This window comes from Lynx canadensis, chromosome B2 (genome assembly GCF_007474595.2).
Source record: "Lynx canadensis isolate LIC74 chromosome B2, mLynCan4.pri.v2, whole genome shotgun sequence".
In the NCBI taxonomy this organism is placed as follows: Eukaryota; Metazoa; Chordata; class Mammalia; order Carnivora; family Felidae; genus Lynx; species Lynx canadensis.
In genome coordinates this window covers 102729086-102737178 of record NC_044307.1, presented here as the reverse complement: position 1 = coordinate 102737178, position 8093 = coordinate 102729086, and positions in this window count along the sequence as shown.

Here is an 8093-nt window from a genome sequence, read left to right as displayed (position 1 = left end):
AACTCCATCTAACTGTTTAACTTTTTGACCAAATAGATTTTAATTTATAGGTTTTCTTTAGCAAGTCATTTTTATTCTTCTTATCCAAAGAACTATCCAACACACAATTTCTACCACAAAAACCATTAATCTTTGAACGTTATTGCATAGGATGTACAAAGATGTGAATTTTGATGGTACGGAATTTCCTGGTACATAATAGTACCACTAATAATGCAGTTTTGCAATACTGAACAATACGCATATTCACCTGCCTCTCAAAAAGCCCCAAGCTATTTATGAGTGCTGAGAATTTCTCCATATTATATGAAACAAGGGTTGGTAGCAATTTCAGAAATGTATACCAAGAAAAGATTTTTGTTAGTAGAGACTTGATATTGATTTAATAAAATTAGAATCTTTAAAGAAGTCTCCAAAATGACCTAAATTATGAGTAGTTTCTAAGTGTCTTTTTTTAAATGAAGCAGCCATCTCTTATTATAGCTATGAGAACTATAACTTTGCTATAGTTAGCTCCTGATTTTTCATATATTTTTACTTTGTTTTTTTTTCACATTTATATAGAATTTTATTTTGCTTTTACTGTTGTGTTCAGCAGGTTTTTAAAAAATTTGTATCCAAGTTAATTAGCATATAGTGCAAGAATGATTTCAGGAGTAGATTCTAGTGATTCATCTCCTACATATAACATCTGGTGCTCATCACCACCAATGTCTTCCTTAATGCCCCTTACACATATAGCCCATCCCCTCACCTACTTTTATGTTTTGTCCCCCTCCCTGTTTTCATATTATTTTTGCTTCGTTTCCCTTATGTTCATCTATTTTGTATCTTAAATTCCACATATGAGTGAAGTCACACAATATTTGTCTTTCTCTGACTAATTTCACTCAGCATAGTACCCTCTAGTTCCATCCACATTGTTGCAAATGGCAAGATTTCATTTTTTATGATTGCCGAGTAATACTCCATTGTGTATATCTACCACATCTTCTTTTTCCATTCATCCATCGATGGACATTGGGCTCTTTCCATACTTTGGTTATTGTCAATAGCACTGCTATAAACATTGGGGTGCACATGCTTCTTTGAAACAGCACACCTGTATCCCTTAGATAAATGCAGAGTAGTATAATTGCTGAGTCATAGGGTACTTCTATTTTTAATTTTTTTGAGGAACCTCCATACTGTTTTCCAGAGTGCTGCACCAGTTTGCATTTCTACCAGCAGTGAAAAGAGATCCTCTGTCTATGCATCCTCACCAACATCTATTGTTGCCTGAGTTGTTAATTTTAGCCATTCTGACAGTTGTGAGGTGGTATCCCACTGTGGTTTGATTTGTATTTCCCTGATGATGAGTGATGTTGAGCTTTTTTTCATATGTCTGTTAGCCATCTGGATGTCTTCTTTGGAAAAGTGTCCATTCATGTCTTTTGCCCATTTCTTCTCTGGATTATTTGTTTTTTGGGTGTTGAGTTTGATAAGTTCTTTATAGATTTTGGATACTAAACCTTTATCTGATACGTCTTTTACAAATACCTTCTCCCATTCCATTGGTAACCTTTTAGTTTTGCTGATTGTTTCCTTCACTGTGCAGACTTTTTATCTTGATGAGGTCCTAATACTTCGTTTTTGCTTTTGTTTACTTACCTTGCCTCCAGAGACATGTTGAATAAGAAGTTGCTGTGGCCAAGATCAAAGAGGTTTTTGTCTGCTATGTCCTCTAGGATTTGGATGGTTTCATGTCTTACATTTAGGTCTTTCATCCATTTGAGATTATTTTTGTGTAAGGTGTAAGAATGTGGTACAGGTTCACTCTTCTGCACGTTACTGTCCAGTTTTACCGACACCATTTGCTGAAGAGACTGCCTTTTTCCACTGGATATTCTTTCTTGCTTTGTCAAAGATTAGTTGGCCATACATTTGTGGGTCCATTTCTGGGTTCTCTATTCTGTTCCATTGATCTATGTGTGTCTGTCCTTGTGCCAGTACCATACTGTCTTGATGATTACAGCTTTGTAATATATATTGAAGTCTGGGATTTTGATGCCTCCAGCTTTGGTTTTCTTTTTCAGGATTGCTTTGGCTATTTGCGGTCTTTTCTGGTTCCATACAAATTTTAGAATTGTTTGTTCTTTGAAGAATGCTGGTGTTATTTTTGATGAGGATTGAATTTAATGTGTAGACTGCTTTGGGTAGTATTGACATTTTAACAACATTTGTTCTTCCAATCTAAGAGCATAGAATATTTTTCCACTTTTTTGTGCCTTCTTCAATTTCTTTCATAAGCTTTCTGTAGTTTTCAGTGTGTAGATTCTTCACCTCTTTGGTTAGGTTTATTCCTAGATATTTAATGGTTTTGGTGCAACTGTAAATGGGATCGATTCCTTGATTTCTCTTTCTGTTGCTTCATTAATGGTGTATAGGAATTCAATCAGTTTCTGTGCATTGATTTTATATCCTGGGACTTGGCTGAATTAGTGGATAGTTCTAGGAGTTTTTTTGGTGGAGTCTTGTGTTTTTCACATGGAATATTATGTCATCTGTGAAGAGTTAAAGTTTGACTTTCTCCTTGTGGCTTTGGATGTCTTTTATTGCTTTGTGTTGCCTGATTGCTGAGGCTAGAATTTCTAATATATGTTGAATAACAGTGGTGAGAGTGGATATCCCTGTCATGTTCCTGGCCTTAGTGGGAAATCTCTCAGCTTTTTCCCCATTGAGGATGATATTTGTGGTGGGTTTTGCATATATGGCTTTTATGATCTTGAGGTCTGATCCTTCTATCCCTACTTTCTTGAGGGCGTTTATCAAGAAAGGATGCTGTATTTTGTCAAATGCTTTCTCTGCATCTATTGAGAGGATCATGTGGTTCTTGTTCGTTCTTTCATTGATGTGATGTGTCACACTGATTGTTTTGTGGATATTGAACCAGCCTTGCATCCCAGGTATAAATCCCACTTGGTCGTGGTGAATAATTCTTTTAATGGATTGCTGGATTTGGTTGGCTAGTATGTTGTTGAGGATTTTTGCATCCATGTTCATCAGGGAAATTGGTTTGTACTTTTTCTTTTTAGTGGGGTCTTTGATTTTGGAATTAAGTTAATGCTGGCTTCATAGAATGAGTTTGGAAGTTTTACTTCCATTTATATATTTTGGAAGAGCTTCAAAAGAATAGGTGCTCAATGTTCTTAAAATGTTTGGTAGAATTCCCCTGGAAAGCCATCTGCTCCTGGATTCTTATTTTTTAGGAGAGTTTTGACTACTAATTTGATTTGTTTACTAGTTATGGGTCTGTTCAAATTTTCTATTTCTTCTTGTTTCAGTTTTGGTAATATATATGTTTCTAGGAATTTGTACATTTCTTCCACATGGCCCAATTTATTGACATATATGTGTTCATAGTATTCTCTTATTATTGTTTGTACTTCTTCAGTGTTGGTTGTGATCTCTCCTCTTTCATTCTTAATTTTATTTATTTCAGTCCTTTTTCTTTTTGACCAAACTGACTAGGGGTTTATCAATTTTACTAATTCTTTCAAAGAACCAGCTCCTGGTTTCAGTGATCTGTTTTATTGTTTTATTTTGGTTTTTGTTTGTTTTATTTTGATAGCATTGCTTTCTGCTCTGATCTTTATTATTTGCCATCTTTTGCTGGCTTTGGGTTTTACTTGGTATTTTTTTTCCAGCTCTCTAAGGTAAGGTGTAAGGTGAGGTTGTGTATTTGAGACCTTTCTTCCTTCTTTAGGAAGGAAGTTATATACTGGATTGTTATATACTTCCCTCTTATGACCACCTTTGCTGCATTCCAGAGGTTTTGGGCTGTGGTGTTCTCATTTTCATTGGCTTCCATGAACTTTTTAATTTCCTCTTTAACTTCTTGGTTAGCCCATTCATTCTTTAGTAGGATGTTCTTAGTCTCCCAAGTATTTGTTGTCTTTCCAAAGTTTTTCTTGTGGTTGATGTCGAGTTTCATAGCATTGTGGTCTGAAAATATGCAGGTATGATCACGATCTTTTTGTACTTGTTGAGGGCTGATTTGTGACCCAGCATGTGATCTATTCTGGAGAACGTTCCATGTGCACTCAAGAAGAATGTGTATTCTGTTGCTTTAGGATGAAATGTTCTGAATATATATGTTAAGTCCATCTGGTCCACTGTGTCATTCAAAGCTATTATTTTCTTGTTGATTTTCTGCTTAGATGATCTGTCCATTGTTGTAAGTGGGGTGTTAAAGTCCCCTACTATTGTAGTACTATTGTCAATGAGATTCTTTATGTTTGTAATTAATTGATTTATATATTTGTATGCTTTCATGTTGGGGGGCATAAATGTTTACACTTGTTAGGTATTCTTGGAGAATAGACCCAGTAATTATGATATAATGCCCTTCTTCATCTCTTGTTAGAGTCCTTATTTTAAAATCTAGGTAGTCTGATATACATATGGCTACTCTGGCTTTCTTTTGCTGACCATTAGCATGATAGATGGTTCTCTATCCCCTTACTTTAAGTCTGAAGGTGTCTTTATGTCTCAAATGGGCGTCTGGTAAAGAGCACATAGATTTTGTTTTCTCATCCATTATGTCACCCTATGTCTTTTGATTGGAGTGTTTAGTCCATTGACATTTAAGGTAGTACTGAAAGATATGAATTTATTGTCATTGCGTTGCTTGCAGAGTTGGAGTTTCTGGTGGTGTTCTCTGGTCCTTTCTAGTCTTTGTTGCTTTTGGTCTTTTTCGTTTTGTTTTGTCTTTTCTCCTTTCAGAGAGTTGTCCTTAAAATATCTTGCAGGCTGGTTTAGTGGTCACAAATTCCTTTAGTTTTTGTTTGTCTGGGAAACTCTTTATCTCTTCTTCTATTTTGAATGATAGCCTTGCTGGATAAAGAATTCTTGGTGGCATATTTTTCTGATTCAGCACATTGAATATATCCTGTCACTCCTTTCTGGCCTGCCAAGTTTCTGTGGATAAGTCTGCTGTGAACCTGATCTGTCTTCCCGTGTAGGTTAAGAACTTTTTCTCCCCTTGCTGTTTTCATGATTCTTGCCTTGTCTGTGTATTTTGTGAATTTGACTAGGCTATGCCTTGTTGATGGTCGGTTTTTGTTGAATCTAATGGGAGTTGTCTGTGCTTCCTGGATTTTGAAGTCTGTGTCTTTCCCCAGGATAGGGAACTTTTCCACTATGATTTGCTCACGTAAACCTTCTATCTCTTTTTCTCTCTCTTCCTCTCCTGGGACCCCTGTGATTCAGATGTTATTCCTTTTTAATGAGTCACTTAGTTCTCTAATTCTTATATTGTGCTCTTTTGCCTTAGTTTCCCTCTTTTTTTCCTGCTTCATTATTCTCCATCAGTTTGTCCTCTCTATCACTGATTTGCTGCTCTGCTTCATCCATCTTTGTTGCTGTGGCATCCATTCAAGATTGCAGCTCTGTTATAGCATTTTTTATTTCATCCTGACTAGCTTTTACTTCTTTATCTCCAGAGAAAGGGATTCTATGCTTTTTTCAACCCCAACTAGTATTTTTATTATGATTCTAAATTCTGGTTTGGACATCTTTCTTGAATCGGTGTTGATTAAATCCTTGGCTGTCATTTCTTCCTGTTCTTTCTTTTGGGGTGAATTCCTTAATTTAGTTATTTTGGAGGAAGAAAAATAATTAATAAAAGAAAAAATAAAATTAAAATATTAAAAACAACATAAAAAATCAAATAAAGGATGCTAGATCCTAGGTGTGTTTTGGTCTGGTTATTGACAGAAGCTTGGTAGAATAGAGATAAAAGGGAAAGAAAAGAAAAAAAAAGGGGGGACGTACAAAAGCGTTTGAAAATTTAAAAAATGAATATAATAAAATAGAATAAAATGAAATGATGAAAGTAAAATAGAATAAAAATTTACAAGAAAATGAAAAAGTATAGTTGAAAAAAATTGAAAGGCAAAAAAAAACCTTTTTATAGGAACAGAAAATAAAATAATTTTTTTCTTTTTCTGTATTCAAAAATAAGAAAGGAAAAAGAAAAAAATTGAATAGCTGGACCAGTGAGCAGAATGAAATATGATTGAAATTACAACCAGTTTCCCCTAGAAGTCAAAGTATGAAGCATGTTATAGTCCATAAACTAAGCAGGCAGAGAGATTTGTGGTGTTCCTCTAGAGTGTGGTTGGTGCATTTGGACAGGGCTTGGTGTAAGAGCTCCATTCTCCACTAGATGGCTCTGCTTAGCTTACTGGGGTGGGTCATTGTGGCGTGTGTATGCATCTGTGCACATGTGAGGGAGAGGTGAAAATGGTGCCACCTAGCTACTTAGTCTCTAGCATCCGTCCTCTGTGTTCTTGCCAACCAGCAATCAAGCACTCCTCTTTTGTCTCCAACTTCCGTCCACTCCCCACTTCTATGCTGTCCACCACCAAGCCATCAGCTTGTCAGGTGGCACCTCCCTCCTGAACTTCATCTCACATGGGGCTGTGTTTTCAAACCCCTCACTTCTGAGGGCTTGCAGCTTTGACCCACTCTGATGCTCTGGGGAAGGGTCTTGCTGAGCAATGGCCAGACACCGGCCCACCTCCAGGAACATTTGTGTGACTGTGCTGCTGGATGCCCAGAGATTGTGATCAGGTGCCAGCTTGCCCCAGAAAATGTTTGCGTGATTGTGTAACAGCAGCATTTCAGGGAATATGGTAAATCACAACACATCTGGCATCAGGCTTTACTGACCCCTAATGTCCTTGTTCCAACCAAACATGGCTGTTCTCTGGGGTCTGCTGTGACCTTTGCTTATGGGGAGACTACACAGTGTCTGCTAAATGTCCTCTCAGCAAGGGAACTACCTCTCCCTGTGTGGCCCATGGACCCCTCAGAACTCGTTCTCTACTCCTGGGGGTCTGCCCTTCTCACCAGAACTTTGTCAGGTACGAAGCTGAGGAGTTTCAGACTCTGCCCTCCCCTGTTTATAGAGTACTAGTGGTATTTAAACCCTCTCCTTTCTCCTTTTCTTGTTCAATCCCATATGGGTATTTCCACTCTTTTCCTTTCTCTCCAGCTGCTTTCAGGGGGAATGCTTTTCTTGTACTCTCCCCCCCGTCTCCATCCTCTCTCCACAAGCAAAAACAGCTCCCTACCCTCTGAGGCTTCTGTCTCCCCCAGTCCACCTCTCTGTGCTGTGTACCCGCTGAAGTCTGTGGTTCAGGTTATTCAGATTGTTGTGTTAATCCTCAGATCAATTTTCTAGGTGTGCAAGATGGTTCGGTGTTGATCTAGCTGCATTTCAGGGATGAGAGAAGCAGAAAAGTTTCATGCTGCTCTGCCATGTAGGCCCCTCCCCCCTCATAGATTTTTTTAAATCTTTGTAATGCTCATGTGTCTGTGCTCCAGTCATGAAAAGTAGGAATTCCATCTTGGGAATTAAAAATGGCATTCAAACCATAAAAAAGTCCAGCCAACTATAATGTAATTTATGGTAATCCCCAGCAATGTTAATATGTTTTACCAATCAATACTAGTGCCATTGTCATCCTACCAGCTAAGCTGGCCATACTAATTCTGCTCTACAGTTTGGAGATCATATTTTATTGTTTCCCAAGAGGCTTTTTTTGGGCAACTACTTGTCTATCCCATACTGCTTTGCCCCATATGCAGGTATAAGTTCTCCCTCAATTTTCTCAAGCATATAACTATATAACTATAGGATGCAATATTTTTAAGTGCTTTATTGAGATATAATTTGTATACCATAAAACTCATCTATTTAAATTGTAAATTTCAATGAGTTTTAGTATGTTTCTTGAGTTGTACAATCATCATCACAATTTAATCTTAGAATATTTTCATCATCCTAAAAAGAAACCTATTGTCCGTTTGCAAATGCTCCCCATTAATTACACCCCTGACCCTACACAACCGCTAATCTGTTTTGTCTCTGTATATATTTCTTTCTGGACATTTTATATAAATGGCATTATTTAATATATGTCATTTTGCATCTGACTTCTTTTACTTAGCATAATATTTTCAAGATTGTTCCCTGGTGTAGCATCTGTCAGTATTTCATTCTCTTTCATTGCTGACTATTATTCCAGTATAGTGTATATCACATA